The sequence below is a fragment of the Triticum dicoccoides genome, chromosome 5B (assembly GCF_002162155.2).
Source record: "Triticum dicoccoides isolate Atlit2015 ecotype Zavitan chromosome 5B, WEW_v2.0, whole genome shotgun sequence".
Lineage (NCBI taxonomy): Eukaryota > Viridiplantae > Streptophyta > Magnoliopsida > Poales > Poaceae > Triticum > Triticum dicoccoides.
This window is the reverse complement of record NC_041389.1, coordinates 486,323,778-486,342,181: the sequence shown is the minus strand read 5'-3', so window position 1 is coordinate 486,342,181 and position 18,404 is coordinate 486,323,778. Positions and strand designations below refer to the sequence as shown.

At 51.5% G+C, this 18,404-nt stretch overlaps 1 long non-coding RNA gene across 1 annotated transcript; it reads right to left on the bottom strand.

Annotated features, from left to right (window-relative positions):
• Positions 1-16,400: 16,400 nt before the first annotated feature.
• On the bottom strand, positions 16,401-17,424 carry LOC119311024. The gene is made up of 2 exons (XR_005150848.1): positions 17,074-17,424; positions 16,401-16,976 (listed from the first exon to the last, which is right to left on the bottom strand). It is a non-coding gene; the product is annotated as an uncharacterized LOC119311024 (long non-coding RNA).
• Positions 17,425-18,404: the final 980 nt, after the last annotated feature.

Sequence of the window (18,404 nt, the reverse complement as noted above, 5' to 3'; positions counted from 1 at the left end):
TCATTGAGCCGGGATTTTGTAACTGTCATATACTTTCTAAGCCGGAAATTTTCTGACGGCCTTCAAATAACAGTAGCCTCCTGGACCGGGTTATCTTTCCCTCCATCGTCCTGGGGTTCTTAAATTTGCTGAAACTAGCAAGATTTGCTGAGTCATGTCATCGTAGCCCCCGAGTCTCAAGGTGACTCGAGGAGTTGGCTTGAAACTCTTCATATTTGACCATGATATAAACCGACATAACTTGTATATCATTGGTGTTGATAGCACGATGTAAATCCACAGAAGGTTGAGGTGACTGCGGCAGGTTATAAATGATCTCGTATGAGCCGTGTCAGCAACTCGGCCAATGGTTCCTTCCAACTGGCGATTTGAAGTTAACCAAACTGTAGTGGCGGCGACTTGTGCGCCTGCCCATTGAGCCATCCAGTGCAAACAGCGATTGATAGTATATGATAATTTGCCTCCTTTTTGTTGAAAGAAAACCGGGCTACCCAAGCTATGACTTGCTCATACTCAATAAACAGCTCATGCAGACAGGTGCGGCCCGGTATGTTGATGTAGACCAGGCCGCGAGAGACGGACGACAAAAACAACCGCAACATCAGAGGCAGCTCGGATAGATGAGTCGGCCGTGGCATTGTAAACCGGTGCGGACGGGGAAGATCGGCACCAGTGTCGTAAACCGGCACGGACGGGCGAGTTAATCACGTCATTTTGATGTAGTGAACAATTGTCCTGCATCAACAATATTGCAGACCAAGGCAAAGATAAACTGCTTTTTGACAAAAATAATATGTGCCAATAAAATATATTTAAAATGGATATCACCTGATGTGCCAGGCCAGAAATAATCCGCCATGAAGTTGATGATCACTAGGTTAAGTTGAAATCACTCACGAGTGAGTCGGCCGTGGGAGCAGACAGATGAGCCGGGCGCGGCGTTGTAAGCCGGCAGGGACGGGTGAGTCAATTGTAGGCGCAGTAAGCCGCGTGGACGGCGAGTCGATCTCGAGCATGGTCCCAACGAGCTGACGTAAACCGGGCCACAAGGGTGGTGACTTGTGCATGTTCATTCACCGGGTGGTATGACACAGACGAAACGCCGGTGCAGAACGCTGCTATCGCGTGCTCCGTACCCGTAATATAATACCTCATTAGTAATGAACAATTGTCCTGCATCAAAAATATCGCAAGGCATAGTAATTGTTCACACAAAAATTAATATGTGCTGAAATAAACCGGACGGATATCACCTGATTCATCTGGACGACAGATGATCCGTACACAGGGTAGGAATTAACTTAGATATATGAGTCACCAGCACTTCTTCCCTCTTTTTCTATCTTGATAGTGGCTCTTGACCTCTTCGTGAGAGGTAGCACTTGAAGACGAAGCAGTAGTTAGCCTCCTTTTTTTTAGCTGCACGTGACATGTACACAGTGTAGATGCATGCCAGTATTTTCTTTCTTGCTCTTCACGTGGAGTGTCTTGTTGTTCTTGAAGCAGTAGTAGTGGCGCGCGGCAGCTCCAGCTTGTACGGCTCGGGGATCCACGAGGAGAGCGTTTCAGACACAGAGCCAATCCGGCAGATGAACAAGTCCAGGCCTCCAAGTAGAAAAAATATTATAATGGAGCAGCTAGCGTTGGCAACTTGATCGATTGATGTAGATGTACCCCGACGCGACAAGTGCGGCTCAGGGAGGCAAAGTGAGACAGCGACTCGGATGGGAGACGGGGCGCGGCAGCGACCCGGACGGGAGGCGGGGTCCAGACCAGCCACAGGTCGTGGCCGGCTTGGGCTGCAGCTGGCCCGGGCGGCCGCGTCTCGGAGACGGCGGCTTCTCAGCCGAGACCGAGAGGGAGCGTTTCGGCAATTTAGAACCAGACGCGGAGACGAGTCCCTGGCTTCATCCACGCGTGTACTGCCTCAAATAGTCCTTTGCAGTTGTATCTGTTGTCCTTGGATCAATGCACCGAAAACTTGCATGCGGCGGCGCACATGACAGAACCCTAATTTCCGTTGAATTAATCTCGCATAAACTATAAACTGGACTGATGACTTGAGGCTGACCAAGCTCCTTCCAAACCGGCTCTTCTTCATCCGGAAACTTGCGAACTTCTTGAAACCCTAGAAGAGATCCCTTCAAGAACTCAACACCACCGTGCGCATGCCCCACGGTGGGCGCCAACTGTCGTGGAATTGTCACGGCAGATGTCCTTAGTGTCAGGACTTAGTCGCGAGGCCAACGCATCTATGCGGTAGCTTGAGAGGGGTTGATCTGGACGAGAGACGCAACAGACAAGACAAGGATTTAGACAGCTTCGGGCCCCGGGAAACATCATCCGGAATAGCCCTACATGCTGTTTGAGGCTAGGTCTCATTATGCTCATCGAGAGTCGCCGCATAAGCCGGCTCCCCCTTTGTGTCTAGCTCTAGATATTGTTTTTTGTTCCCTCCTTGGGGAGCCCTGCCCCTCCTTATATAAGTTAGAGGGGCGGGTTACATGTGGAGTCCTAGTAGTACTAGGACTAGTCTATCTTCTCTTACAAGTTAAATACAAGTCCGGGTCTTGCTTCCTCATAAAGGAAATATTTGTCATCCCTTTCCTCTTAAGCCGGCCCATCATAACGTGAGCCGGCCTTCTAGGCTTTGGGCCTTGTTGTCCATCTGACCCGCCCGCCGGGTTACTAATGAGTCGGCAATATTGGGCGGGTTATCTGTGAATCGCCAAGCTCCAGGCGGGTCACCAGTGAGTCACCACGCTCCAGCCGGGTCTTCTGGTGAATCGCCAAGTCCGGCCGGGTCATACCACGGGGTATATCCCCGACAGAGCCCGTTGTCTCATACTTAATACAAAAGGTAGCGTGATACATACTGCATTTCAACTGTAAAATCTTCGGAGAAGATTGGCATTCCACGGACGCTCCGACTCCTTGCCGGAGTCGTCTCTCTTGCGCGCCTTCGGCTTCTGCGCGTCGATTAGGTAGTAGGAGTCGTTTCCCAGAGCCCGGCTGATGACGAAGGGGCCTTCCCAAGGAGCCGAGAGCTTGTGCTGGCCGGCTGTTCGCTGTATCAGCCGGAGCACAAGGTCTCCCTCTTGGAAAGCTTTTGGCTTGACCCTCCGACTGTGGTAACGGCGCAGACCTTGCTGGTAGATGGCGGACCGGCTGAGGGCTAACAGCCGGCTTTCTTCCAGCAAGTCGACACCGTCTTCTCGTGCTTCCTTGGCCTCCGCCTCTGTGTACATGGTGACCCGAGGTGAGTCGAACTCGATGTCAGTTGGGATGACCGCCTCGGCACCATATACAAGGAAGAAGGGGGTGAAGCCGGTTGACTTGTTTGGGGTAGTGCGCAGACTCCAGAGGACGGCCGGCAGCTCGTCGAGCTAGCAGCCGGCCGAATGCTCCAGTGGCACAACCAGTCGGGGCTTGATGCCGGAGAGGATGAGGCCGTTTGCTCGCTCGACCTGGCCGTTTGACTGCGGGTGAGCAATGGATGCTAAGTCCAGTCGGATGCCCTGTGTCGCGCAGAAACGTGTCAGTGCTCCCTTGGCAAAATTCGTGCCATTGTCGGTGATGATGCTGTGTGGTACTCCATACCGGGTTGTAATGTCTGCAATGAATGTCAAGGCAGTCGGCCCGTTCAGTTTCTTGATCGGCTTTGCTTCAATCCATTTGGTAAATTTGTCCACGGCGACAAGCAGATGTGTCATGCCGCCGCGCGCTGTCTTGAATGGGCCGACCATGTCCAGCCCCCAGACAGCAAAAGGCCAAGTGATGGGGATGGTCTTGAGTGCAGAAGCCGGCATGTGTTGCTTGGAGCCGAAGACTTGGCACCCTTTGCAGTGTTTGACTAGTTCCTTGGCATCCTCCAAAGCAGTCGGCCAGAAAAATCCATGGCGGAAGGCCTTGGCGACGAGCACCCTAGAGGCGGCGTGGTGGCCGCATTCGCCTTGGTGGATGTCTTCGAGGATTGCTATGCCTTTCTCTGGCTCGACGCAGCGCTGGAAGACTCTGGTAGCACTGCGCCGAACTAGCTCTCAGTTCATTATTGTGTAAGCTCCGGCTCAGCGTTGGACTTGTCTTGCCGAGATCTCGTCAGTCGGCAGCTCTCCGTTTATCAGAAAATGGAGGATGGGTTGAGCCCATGATGGAGCTATGACTTCTTCGATTTCCAAAACGGCTAGTGCAACCAGGGTGGGCGGGCTGGGTTGTGAGGAGTTGGAGTCGGCCTCCGCCTGCTGTGTTGCTATAGTCCCGGGCCGGGTTCGACTATGGCAGTCCCCGAGCCGGCTGCCGAAGTCCCCGGGCCGCCTGCTTGGTCCCCGAAGTCGGATCCGACTGCGTCGGGGTCAGGCGGCACGAAGATGGAATTGGATTCCGGAGACGGCTTGACAGATGGCTTGAGGAGGCGTTGGAGGGTGACGCCGGTTGGTATAGCTTGTCGGGTGGAGCCTATTCGTGCCAGGGCATGTGCTTGTTCGTTGTCGGCCCGTGGCACATGAAGGAACTCGCACCCCTCGAAGTATTCGGTGATCTGCTAAACGAGGAAATGGTAGCTTGCCATGTTTGCATCCTTAGCGTCCCAGTCGCCAGATGACTGCTGAACCACCAAGTCCGAGTCGCCATAACACAGGATCCGGCGGATGCCGAGTTCCTTGGCTAGCCGGAGCCCGTGTATGAGCGCCTCGTACTTGGCCACATTGTTGGAGGCAGCAAAGTGGATTTGCAATGTGTATCTGAGTTTGTCGCCCTTGGGAGAGGTGAGGACGATGCCGGCTCCCAAGCCGGTGCACATCTTGGATCCGTCAAAATGCATCCGCCAATGACTGGAGTCGGGGGCTGGTGGCAGGTACAGGGTCTCGGCCCAGTCGACGAGGAAGTCGGCCAATGCTTGGGACTTGATGGCGGTGCGGGGCTGATAGTAGATTGTGTAAGGAGCCAGCGCAATGGCCCATTTTGCCACTTGGCCGGATGCATCCCGGCTGCCTATGATCTCGGCAAGCGGGGCAGTGCATACGATCGTGATGGCATGTTCTTGAAAGTAGGGCTTGAGTTTCTTGGAGGCAAAGTACACACCATAGCACATTTTCTGGTAGTGCGGGCAGTTCTGCTTTGAGGTGGACAATACTTCGCTCAAATAATATACTGGCCTCTGGACTAGCTGAGCTCGGCCTTCTTCTGGACGTTGGACCACGATGACTGTGCTGACCACCCGGCTGGTGGCGGCAATGTAGAGGAACATGGGCTCCTTCTCAGTTGGGGCCGCCAAGACAGGCGGGGTGGACAACATCTTCTTCAACTCGTGGAAAGCTTGGTCCGCCTGGTCATTCCACCCAAAGTGAGTGGACTTCTTCATGAGTCGGTAGAGGGGGAGCGCCTTTTCTCTGAGCCGGCTCATGAAGCGGTTCAAGGATGCCAGGCATCCGGTGAACTTTTGGATGTCTCGCAGCTTGGTAGGAATCTTCATTCTCTCTATGGCCTTGATCTTCACTGGGTTGCATTCGATGCCGTGTTCGGAGACCAGGAAGCCCAGAAGCTGGCCGGCTGGTACCCTGAACACGCACTTCTCCGGGTTGAGCTTGATCTGAAACCGGCGCAAATTCTCAAAGGTCTCCTTGAGGTCTTCCAGCAGGGTGCCTCGCTCTTCCGTCTTCACCACGACATCATCTACGTAGACGTTGGGCATTTCTATCGAGTTGCTTGAGGAGGCATTTCTGCATGCAACGCTGAAAGGTGGCACCGGCATTTCTCAAGCCGAATGTCATGGTCAGGTAGCAGAAAGCTCCGAATGGGGTGATGAAGGCGGTCTTCAAGCGATCAGCTGGGTCCAACTTTATCTGGTGGTAGTCTGAATAAGCATCCAAAAAACTCAACAGCTCACATCCGGCTGTGGAGTCTATCACTTGGTCAATCATTGGCAGGGCAAATGGATCTTTAGGGCAGGCTTTGTTGAGGCTGGTGTAGTCAATACACATGCGCCATTGCTTGTTTTTCTTCAACACTAAGACTGGGTTGGCCAGCCATTCGGGAAAGAACACTTCCATAATGAATCCGGTTGCTAGGAGCCCGGCTATCTCTTTGCCGACAACTCTTCTCTTCTCTTCTGACAGGCGGCGCAAGGGCTGCCTGACCGGCTTGACGTTAGGTCGGACGTGTAGTTTGTGCTCGGCGAAATCCGCCGGAACACCCAACATGTGTTTGGGAGACCATGCAAAGATGTCCCAATTCTCACGGAGGAAATCGGCGAGCTCGCCTTCCTATTTGCTGTCAAGGCCTATGCCCATGACAGCGTACCTCTTCGGGTGCTCCGGGTCTAGGGGTATCTTCTTTGTCTCCTTGGCCGGCTGAAAAGAACCTTGGGCTTCACATTCTTTGGGGTCAGGAGACAGGGTCGGCTGCTTGCCAGCCAAGGCCACAACTCGATTCAGCATCTTCTTCTCTTCGGCGATCACGAGGGACTCGGCCAGCCGGCTGCTGGCTGCTGCGCACTCAGAAGACTTTTTATAGTCTCCGGCTATGGTGATAATGCCCTTGGAACTCGGCATCTTCATCTTGAGGTAGGCGTAGTGGGGCACAGCCATAAACTTGGCCAACGCTGGTCGGCCAAGCAATGCGTGGTACGGGCTCTCCAAATTCACTACCTCAAACCATATTGCCTCTCGGCAGAAATGATCTTTGCCCCCAAAGAGGACATCCATCTTGATCTTGCCGATTGGTGAGCAGGACAGGTCGGGTACGATGCCATGGAACACAGTCTGGCTTGGCATGAGTTGCTTCAGCTTGATGTTGAGCTTCTCCATTGTATCTCAGTACAGTATGTTGATACTGCTCCCGCCATCTATCAGCATGCGGGAGAAACGGGCGGCACGCCTTTCTGTCACCAGGGTGGCATCCAAAACCAAGGCATAGGAGCCAGGAGACGGCATCACCTCTGGGTGGTCGTCCCGGCTCCAGCTGATGGGCCTCTCCGACCAGTGCATAAACTCGGGGTTACTGGAGGCGACCGCGTTGACTTCTTGCTGCTGTCGGCGCCGGGTGCGCCAATCTTCTGTCTGGCTGGTGAACACGACGTAGGCGGCTTGCTCATCGAGGAACTCGTCTTGGATAGCTCCGACTGCTGGCCGAGCAATCGGCTGCTGCGGTGCAGGAGGCGGCTGGCCTGCAGGCAGAGGCGGCAACAACCCCTCGCCCTTGGAGATTCGGGTGAGCCAATGGCACTTCCGAGTTGTGTGGTTGGACGGCTTCGCACCGCTGTGGAACTTGCAAGGGGCGTCGAGAGTTTGCTCGTAGGAGAAAGCCGGCTGCCAAGCCAGCCTGCCGCCCTTCTGCTTTTTGGGAGCCAGCTGTCCTTCGGGCTGCTCTTCTTCGAGCGTAGCCACCTGCCGGCTTGTGGAAGGCGGCATAGGGGCCTTGCGATTGTGGTCGCTTTGATACGGGCGCCGGCTTGATTCTCCAGCCGGTGTCTTGGGAGCCGGCGCCAGCACCTTTCCCGAGGCGTCTACCCGAAGCTCAGTCTTCATTGAAGAGTCGGCCGTGGTATACTTGTCCGCGATAATCAGTAGCTCGTCGAGGGTTGCCGGCTCGTCGCAGAGGAGTCGGTGCTTGAGGAGAGTGCCCTCGCGGCACCCGGCGGTGAAGTACTCTATGGCCTGAACCTCGTGCACCCCTTCGCAGGAGTTGTGGAGCTCAGCCCAATGCGTGAGGTAGTCGCGTGTCGATTCGTTGGGCCCTTGTATGCACAAGGAGAGCGGTCGGGGCTTGGGAGCCCGTTTGTAGGTGTTGGTGAAGTTGCGTATGAAGGCTTCGGTGAAGTCCAGCCAGTTGTTGATGCTGTAAGGCTTGAGGCTGTTGAGCCAGGTGCGCGCCGTGCCTTGAAGCATCTGGGGGACATATTTCACGGCAACACGTCTGTTGCCGTTTGTTATGCGAACGGCGGTGGAGTAGTCGATCAACCAATCTTCTGGCTTCACGGAGCCGTTGTACTTGGGCGTGTCTCTTGGCAGCGAGAACCCTTTGGGAAAGGGCTCGTCGCGGATGTGGGGGCGAAGCAAGGTGGGCCGACATCTTCTTCTTCTTCCAGGGCCAGGGATCATGTGAGGCGGTCGATCCGGTGGCGGGCATCATTCTTGCCGACTCCTTCGCAGCGACCAAGTCGGCCGCTGAGAGTCGGATGCTGGACAGGCGGCGGGGTGTGATATCTTTCCCCACGAGGCGGAGGAGGAGGCGGGTCGCCTTGTCGTTCCACACATCGGGGACGGCCTTCAGCGTCGCGCTCGATGGTGATTCGAGTCCGGCTGCGGCTAGCAGCCGGCTCCTTCTCTTGTCTTGTGCGGGCGCCACCCGCAGTCGGCGTACGCGACGTCACGTCGTGCTCTCGACGAGGGGGGCTTCCAGCTCGGACGCCGGCTTCGTGCCGCTCTGCGGCCGCGTCGATCAGCTGTTGGATGCGTCTGGTCATGTAGGGGAGCTCGTCGGCCCCCAGTCCGTTTAGCTCATCCACGATCGACTGGGCGGCGCGTAGATTCTCGAGGGGCGTGGCATAGACTGGGCGGTCCGCTCCCAGCATGCTGGCGATGGCCGTGCTGCATTTCTTAACGATGCCGACTCGGCTTGTCCCTTCTGGAGGCGGCGTGCCGAAGGTGGCGCGGTCGACTTCGCGCTGGTGGGCTTCCATGAGACGTCTCATGGAGGCAATCCTCTGGCCCTCCGCAAAGAGGGCAAGGCGGCGTGCCTCCAGCGTCTCAGCGTCAGCGTCCGCCGGGATGGGGGCGGACAGATCGTGCAGCGTAGCCTGCAGGGCGTCGCGGGCATTCTCGTCGGAGGTGACACCGTGGCTGATGACCGGCACTTCAGTGACGGTGCTGCCGCCACTGTCGGCTCGAGGGAGAGGGTCATCGAAGATGATCATGTTGGTGGGGAAGGCATCGAGCGACGTTGTGTCGGAGTCGACAAGCATCGGGTCGGTGGAGCCGACCGACTCCAAGTCCGCGGTAGGCTCGCCGGAGACGTGGAGTTGGTCGAGGAGGCTGACGAGGCGGTTCTCGGGGCAGCTTGTGCCCGCGTCGGACGCGGACTCGTCGGAGATGCGAGTCTCGCCAAGAAGGTCGGCGATGCAGCTCGCCGCGCAGGCGTCGTCGACGCTTTGCAGCACGTCGAGGCAAGCGCCATCGGGCGTGCCGGGCTGGCTACGCTCGCTGGGGAGGAAAAGGGTTCCCGTCCAGAGTAGGTCTCCGGACGACGGTGCACCTGGCCCCACGGTGGGCGCCAAATGTCGGGTGGTAGGTGCGATATATGCCAACGGATGGCTTATCATTGTGGGAGCCAGTAAGACATCGCCGGTGCCTGGAAACAGGATAAGGCGAAGACATGCACGCCGGCGGATCTTACCCAGGTTGGGGGCTCTCCGTGGAGATAATACCCCTACTCCTGCTTTGCGGGGTCTCCGCATGATCACTAGATCAGTAAGAAGCTACAAGAGGCTCCTTGAGCTGTACGATGGGGGGAAGAAGAAGGGCAAGGCTAGCTCTCTTCTCTCCCTATGGTGGTGTCTAAAACTCTATGAGATCAACCCTTTGCATGGGTGTCCCGGGGGATTTATATAGGCCTACCACCCGGGGGTACAATGGTAATCCGGCTGGTCGTGGGTCCAGGCCGTCAGCGTCTGCGTCCGCCGGCTACTGGGGCCCGCCGACTGGTGGGTCCCGCCGGCTGCCGGCCCATTGGTCGACAGGCCGGCCCCACCGCTTGGGGGGTCTTGTCGGGGGCTGGTTACTGTTGCCTCGCCTCTGATGAAGAGGGCTTTGTCGAGGTAAGTATGGCTACAATGCTGCCACCTTGCGGGCTCTCACTGTAGCCTTACCTCATCCTTTCTGCTTAATGGTGCGCGCGCCCCAAGGAGGGAAGCTAGCCGGCTATAGGAAGCCGGCCCGGCCTCAGGCCGGCTGGGAGAGGTCAGGCCGCCTTTGGATGTCTCTCTGACCGAAGGGGCCCGCCGCCTGCGGGCCGTACTGGCGACCTGTCCTGGATGGCGTCATAGTCTGTATGGCAACAGTGCCTCGCCGGACAGGAGATGGCCGCCCTGTACGGCGTACTGTAGCCATGCGTGTTCCGGGATTCAGGGGTGGCAGGGGCCACTGTAGCCACGCCCTGTCCCGTCACCGTTATGGAGGGTGGACTTTTAGGGCGCGGCCCACGGCCGTCTGCCAGGGGCCGACTTCTTGGAGTCGGTCCCTCAGGGGCCGGCTTCTTGGAGTCGGTCCTTCAGGGGCCGGCTTCTTGGAGTCGGCCCTATCGGGGCGTCCTCCAAAGGCTCTTTATGGCCGGGCCGCCTTCTGCCAGCCGGCCGGAAGAAGGCGGCCCCGTGTCTTGGTTGCTTCAGGGCTCGGTCGGCCCATTGTTTTTTTCTGAGGGCCAAAGGGAGCCAGTTAGGCTACCCGTGGTCATTTACTCCGACAGAGAAGCCATCGAGAGGGAAATTGGAGAGGTCATAGATGTGGACGTTGATGAGAATGAGATGGCAACTGGGGAATTCATGAGAATAAAGGTCAAACTAGATATTACTAAACCTCTTATGAGAGGGATAGCAATTATGACAAATGAGAATGAGAAGGAGGAAGTAGACAAATAATTGTTAGAGGAGGCGGATGAATTGCAGAAGAACAAGAAGGAAAATGAGCATGTGGTGTCTTTTAAATATGAGTTCCTTCCTGACTTCTGCTATGCTTGTGGTGTGATTGGCCACCAAGATAGGAATTGCACAAACCTAGTAAAAGCAAGGAAAGGAGACTATGGGCGATGGAGGAAAGCTGAGATTTTTAAGCAAAACTCTAGCGATGAGGAGAAAAGTAGGAGTTCAAATGACACGACACGCTTCTGGATAGACAAGGGCGGAGGGAGCCGAGGAAGTAAGCAAGGCAGTGATGCTATCCCATGGAAGAAAATCTCTACAAGCCAAGAAGGAGGGTTGGGAGTAAGAGCAAGCGACGAAAAGGAAGCTACCAGCCCTATGAAAACTGCAAATGAAGTTACTGAACAAGCTAAAGGAAAGAAACTTGATTATAACAAAGAAACATAGGATCAAATTGTGAAGCAGAAAATAAAATATACGGTGAACAAGCAAGTTAATGAAGGAAATAATCATGAACTGGCGGTCGTTGACACAGGGACAACAAAAAAGCAGGGTGAGAATGTTGAAGAAACTTACATAGGATAACCAAAGGGAGAAAATGCAGAACATGAAGCAACTGAAGTGCAAGGTAAATATATAACCAGGGAGGTGGAGGAAGAATCGGGGGTAAAAGAAAGAAATTCTAAAAAATGCTTAAGTGAGGGTAATGCTCGGGAGAGTAGAAATAAGAGCAAGTGTGTCACCATCAAGAGAAAAGACCGATCAAAGAATACCCAGGAACAAACCAAGTTGATTCCAGATTCAAGAAAACGTGGTACAAACTTTATGAAGATAGATGTTGTACCAGAACCAGAGAAGAAACAACGGGTGGAGGTGGTAGTCTCTAAAACAAGAGAGAATCCCTTATTAAACATTCTCTTATATTTTCTTTCCTACTTGACACTAAAAATACCTTTCTTCTTTGTATAACACCGCGTCTATATTGTATGCCCTTTATAACACTTCCGTCCATTTTAAGCCTTAACAGTGTTAAGCGACACTTGAAAAGACCTTTTTGCCCCTCATATGAAATGTGACCAAAATTTTGATAGATGCTAATATTGATATTTGATGTGTTTTTTTCTTCTTAACCAAAAAAATTATTTATAGGCACGAAACATTTTTTCTTTGTGCAGTTTGAATGTTTACTCATGGAAATGCATGTTCATGTATCGCATACAATGACCGGTCAATTGATTAGTGGGAAAATCTACTTTGTAGTACAATATGATTGTACAGTGCGCTGCACCGCAACCTACTTCTAGGCTAGGCTATAGGGCTGACGGACATGTGTTTCTATAATTTGGCATAAACTGACATGGACCCGACGCCCTGTTTTGCGGTGAGGGCTACATTGGAGGTTGTTGATGGCGGAGTCATAGCCACTGGCTCTGGAGGGGTGATGATGATGGCATCAGATAAAAACCTCGACGATGCGTGTGTGGCACTCCGCCTGTCAGCAGTAGTGGTATGTCGTTGTGGGTTGTTGTGATGATTTATCCTATACAACAGATAGTACCATTCCCTCTTTTCATGTTAGCTTCTGCGTGTTGTTTGATGCATAACATTGAGTCGATGTAATTATTCAAAAATCTATGGGATGCAACTATTAGAGGTGACGGCTTATGGTGTGCCACTTCATTATGCACGCATCAGGTCCTTCACAACGTCATGAGGATACAGGGGCGCTCATCTTGAGTGCGGTGTTGTAGTAGAGTAGGTGTAAGAGCCATTCCGGTCCAGAATTCGACCTCCTCCGGTCTTGCATTTTCCAATGATTGCTCATCGCCCTCCACAGATCCTGCGCCATAGGACATCTACAAGATACATGGAAGGTCTCCTCGCGTTTCACCCCACACATTAAACATGTGCCAGTCACATCCATGTTCCTCTTTGCTCTATTTGTCATTGTATCTCGTGAGATGGTGACAAGATACCACTCAAAGACGCGTACCTTGGGACGAGCAAGCACCCCCCACAATGCTCCTCGGACAGTACTTGTGACGTCTGGTGCCCTGCTCGTGCAGCACGTATGGGACGCTCGTCAAGGGCGAGATGGTAAGCACCACGGACACTGAAATTTCCTTCCGGTTCTGGAGCCCAAGCAAGGACGTCGTCAAGGCCACGACGATGGCTTGATCAACATGATGATGTGGCGGCGAAGAAGCTCGGGGTTCCACCTGCCGTTTTCATCCTGTAAATAAAGATGAAAAATAAAGTAAAGAAACATACCAAAAAATAAAAACATAACCAAAAACTAAACTTTTTCTTAGCTAATAGACTAAACTTAAAAGAAGAAGCAAAACAGGAGAAAAAAAGTGGCACATGGGCCGGCTGTGCGCTCTACAGGCGATTTGCCGGTTAGAACAAGATTTGCCGCGAGCGAGCCCAGCTTTCACCACGGCTGAATCTACTCTAGAAAAAACAGCTGAATCGATCACGAATCGCTGCTCGACCTCGGCTGCAAAACCCTCGCCCGAGACTCCCGGGTTCCGACGGCGACGGCATGGGCGACGGGGATCCAGAAAGTGGAGCGCATTCTTCCGGCGACGGCGGCGAGCTTCAGCAGAGGCAGATGGCGGCCGCAAGCGCCGGCAAGTCGGTGGCTCCGGTGCGATGACTTCGCTGGGCCTGGGTGGCCGCTCCGGCGAGGTGGCAACTCCAGCAGGCGGCAGCTCGAGCTCGGCGCTAGCAGGCAGAAGGATAGGTTGAGTACCGCCTGCCGACTGCTTTTTTTTTTCAGTTTCAGCTTTAGTGTTTAGTGATTACTCAATCTTGTGCCATCACCCATGAGTCGCTCAAATTTAGTTGAACTGTATTTGTTCGTATCATCGTACATGTTTTTAGGTGATGCTTATTATATATTCGTTGACGTTTATGTGTGGTTTCTGAATCACATTTGCCACTGGTTCTTGTTTGCACAAATGATCCAACTCTGCGTGCACTAGTTCGTTCCTGCGTGTCTGCAACTCTGTGCTAATCATGACACCGATGTGTTCATTGCAGATGGACAGATTGCCTCATCATCATTAGATAAAAGAAACAGCTCACCCTACCGACAGGACGATTATTCTCACTGTGACAACAAAGAAGGATATTAGGGACCCGACCTCCCAGAGGTATGTTCAGATAATAGGAGATTTCTGTTGCAAGTGAAAACTATGATCAGAATGGCTAAATCAAAATTTATGAACATATCTCTCACTGCTGCAAGCTTTGCTTTGTTCTGCTGCACCTAACTCTCCACCAGAAAACTGTCCCACGAGCTCTAGATCCACCGCTGTCTTGATACACGTACTAGTCTTCCTAGAGCTATTTTCAGCTCTGTCATTTGTTTTCTTTGCCGTGGTTGCTCGTTTTTCTTAGCCTTGGCTAATTAGAAATCATGCCATCCTTCCGCAACTTAATTCCAAACTTTACAAAGCTAGTCCTTTTACATCATTGTTCTGTATTATGATTTATGAATACTTCCTTGGTACTGAAATTCTAATGATGATGTTTTCTACTTCTACATGCAGGACATCTGGCGTCATATATATTTCCTACTGCCAATGCAAGATGCTGCCCGTGCTGCCTGTGTGTCTCACTCCTTTCTCTGCTCCTGGAGATGCTATCCCAATCTTACCTTCACTAATGAAACAATGTGCTCCAAAGAAAAGTTATATGAGAGAACAGTGGGACCGAATGTTATAAGAGACTACAACAACAATATTGACCGTGTTGTAACATACCACTCAGGCGCTGGGGTGAGGAAATTCAGGCTTCAATACTATGTTATTCCTGATGATGCAGAACCGTATCATCATCTCACCAGTTGGCTCCAGATTGCGGTTACACCAGGGATTGAAGAACTTGATCTTGTAGTACGGACGAGAGAGGCAACATTTATTTCACAAAAAAGAAGGGAAAATACAATGTTTAACTTTCCATGCACGCTTCTATCTGACACGTGTCAAGGCTCGATTCGGCATCTTTACCTTGGCAATTTGGGCTTGCATCCCACATTTCAACTTGGTTTGAGAACCCTGAAAACGCTGCATCTGAGTGAGGTGCATATTACGGCGGATGAGTTAGGGTGCCTTCTATCCAATTCCTTTGCTTTGGCATACTTGAGACTTCAATATTGTTATGACATCCTTTGCCTAGAGATACCTCGTTTGCTGCAGCGGCTCAGGTTCCTGGAGGTGATTGAATGTAGTCTTCAAGTGTTAGAGATCAATGCTCCAAATATTTCCAGATTCCGCTTAATGGGTCATAATGTGCAACTCTCGCTTGGAAAGTCGTGGAAAATGAAGAACCTGATGTTGAACAATAGGTGCGCCATCAGTTATGCTCTTGACAACCTTCCTTCCTGTGCGCCGAAAGTTGAGACTCTTACCATACGTTCTGGTTATGAGGTATTATTTTACTGTTAATTTGGTAAGTGATATAGCAGTAGCCATGTCTTTGAATAATTAACCTGAGACATCTTTATGCAGATAATCAATGCACCAGTTATATCTAGCAAATTTCTCCGCCTCAAGATCTTGAATATTCTTCTTTTCTCATGGCATAATCACCGGCACTATGATTATTTATCCTTGGTTTCTTTTTTTGAAGCCTCTCCTTCCTTGGAGAAATTTGCCTTGTATGTAAGTCACAGTCACTGTTCACCTTGCAAAGATTATCTAATAACCATGCTTGTATCATGAATTTCAATGTCTTGGCCTTTGACCTTCAGGTACGGGCTGCGCAGTCCAAGTATGACCCGTTTGAGGGAGACCCCTCGTCTCTGAGGCGAATGCCAGAGCACTACCATGGCAAGCTCAAGAGTGTGGAGATCACTGGCTTCTACCCCCAAAAGAGCATGCTTGAGCTAACATGCCATATTCTTGAGAAGACAACATCACTTCGGCGCCTTACATTGGACACTTGTCCCGTGAATTATCGGTGTTCTAGCATATTTCACAGTAAATGCGCTCCAATGGAAACTGCGGATATAAGGGAGGCTCATAAATCAGTCTTGGCTGTGAAAACATACATTGAGGAGAAAGTTCCCTCTGCAGTCAAGTTCAACGTTCTGGAGCCTTGCAGCCGGTGCTATGTTTTGTGACGTTCAGATGTCAAATCATCATGGTTGTTCAATGTTAAGATTATGTAAATTTAGCTGTGTTTGCCTTTTAAGCTCCTATAGTTCTCCAATGTTTGGTGGTCTGTGGTAGTACTTTAATAATAACTTATTGGCAAACTGTCCAACTTATGTAATTTTACTGGATTCACCAGCATTGATCATTGTTGTCGGTCGAGTTTATAATTTTTGTGACTTGCAGTACTTCCAAACAGTTGTATAAGATAATTTAAACTAAATCTTTACCTAATAATAAAGAAAATTGGGTTTATGGAATACAATCAGTTAAAATAAGAAGGAATAGGGGAATATTCGATCGTTCACTCCAAAAAGAGGGTCCTATTGAAAAAGAAATTATCCAAAATAGAAAGAAGTTTTTTTTTTCAAATTCAATTGTTTATTTATCTCTTATTCAAAAATTTCCTTGAAAATCGAATTTCATTTTTTCATTCGATGGGGTTAGATGATCTGTTCTTAATATTATTACTTTACTCAATTGACAAATTCCACAACAAATCTCTTGATTCAGAATTAGGGACTCATGTATCATCTGATGAATCCACTTTCTTTTACACTTCTGTATCTTACTCTATCTTGTTTTTTAGTATTATCTAAAATAACTGATGAATTATGAATTTTCCATAACTTAGGTAAATGCTTTACCAACATATGTAGTGTAGTAAAAAAAACCATACAATAATCCTCACCCATCACGCACACACGCAAACGGGATCCGCGAGGGCGATTCAACGAGTTATAACCGGGATCGAAGGAACAAATCCTGACAACGATTTATAGAAGATTCGCACCAGGTATGAGAATCAGATTCAGAAAAGAATGAACACAACATGATGGGAAGGCAACGAACGGTTCAAATCCACACATATTCGAATGATAAGAAATACGACAGCACCGACGACGCGAGCACTGTAGTGTTGGAGACGGGGAAGGGCACGGCGCTGTCCCGGTTCTTGCCGTGAATCATTGAGGAGGAGGAGCCGAGGAGGGTTCCGCGGCGGTCGTTGACGCAGGTGTGATGGGGACGAGATCCGGCGGCGGCGCTCCAGATTTGGTGGTCTGGAACGGGGTGCCAGCAACTTGGCGGTCGTTGACGCGGGCGTGATGGGGATAGGAACCGGCGGCGGCACTCCGGATCTGGTGTTCTAGAACGGGGTGCCAGCGACTTGGCTTCACATCGGCCTGCATGCATATGCACTCCATAGAATTAGAACGAGACGAGGAAATGTGAGAGAGAGAGAGAGAGGAGGACAGGACGGGATCCGGCGGCCGCGCTCACTCAGGTGGAACGGGGGGCACCAACGATTTTGGAGGCTTCACATCCGGCCCTGCATGCAGTCACCCGATTAAACACGCCGGCAACATGGGAACGAACTTCGCCGAGCAGTTGTCTCATAGCGCTAAATCCCGTTGGCTGCGCATATCGGTGGAAGCACGGGATGAGAAAGAGAGATGGAGCGAGAAGGGGCAAATCGCGAACCGCTGCGAGGAAGGGGAAGAGGAGAGGGGTCGGCTCGGCTGGCTTGGCTCTCACTTCGCTCCGCCCACAGAGAGATTTGAGAAGATGAGAGATGGAGCGAGAGAATAGGAGAGATAGATGCAGATGCATCTTGGTGGGGGCGAATGCATAAGCCAGCGATGGAGACGAATGGATAAACCAGTGGTGGAGCCGTGAAGGTACACGTGATAGGCCTGATGGGTGTACGTGTAGGTACGTGGAGGCAGCTCGGCCGCACGGGAGTTATAATATTTTTTTTGTGTTTGGACCAAGACTAAATAGTGCAAAAAGAAAATATTAGGAATGAAATATAATCTTCCAAATAGAGCAAACCTACCATTAGAAAAAAAACTACATTATCAAAATCATTAGAATTCAAATCTTTTGGTAATTTCATAAAATACTTAAATTGAATTATTAAACACTCAAAGATGTCCACGACAGAACAAACATATGTTGCCTCACCGCGATTGCTCTTTTTCTTCCGAGCTTTGGGAGGCTGCCTGCCATATGGATGTAGATGATGTAGATGATTAAGAAGAGTTTAGAAAAGCCAAGTCCTTTTTTTTCTAGAAAATAAAAAATTATTTTTTGCCACTTGAAATGTGGTTAGGGCACGTACAATGCGGGTACTGTAAATAAAATCCTAGCAGATTTCGCATCGTCCTGGCTACTATCCTGATATCAACACATAACCTAGAGTCGGACACTAAAAAAAGTATATGCAATATAGCTGCTAGGGCCATATGATTGTGCATGTTAATTTGCTCAGGATTCTAAATGCTCTTGTGTTGGAGCCGGCCTTAGAGCATCTTCAACAGCCGCGCTAAACTAGCGCCGCGCCGCAAATTCGTCGGTTTTAGCGCGCGCGCAACGCGGCGGGTCACTCCAGCGGGCACGTAATAACGGCGCGCGCGCTAAACCGAGTTGGGCGCGCTGTCGGAAACGCCATCCCGCGCGGCGTATTTTGGGCGCCTGGTACAGCGCGCGGCACACTTGACCGCTCGCGCCGCACTCTCTCCTTTTCCTCCTTTCCTCCTCCTACGCCCCGCGCGCGCCGGCGCCGGCGCCACCCATGGACGCGCACACCGGCACCCCGCTCTCCCCGCTGT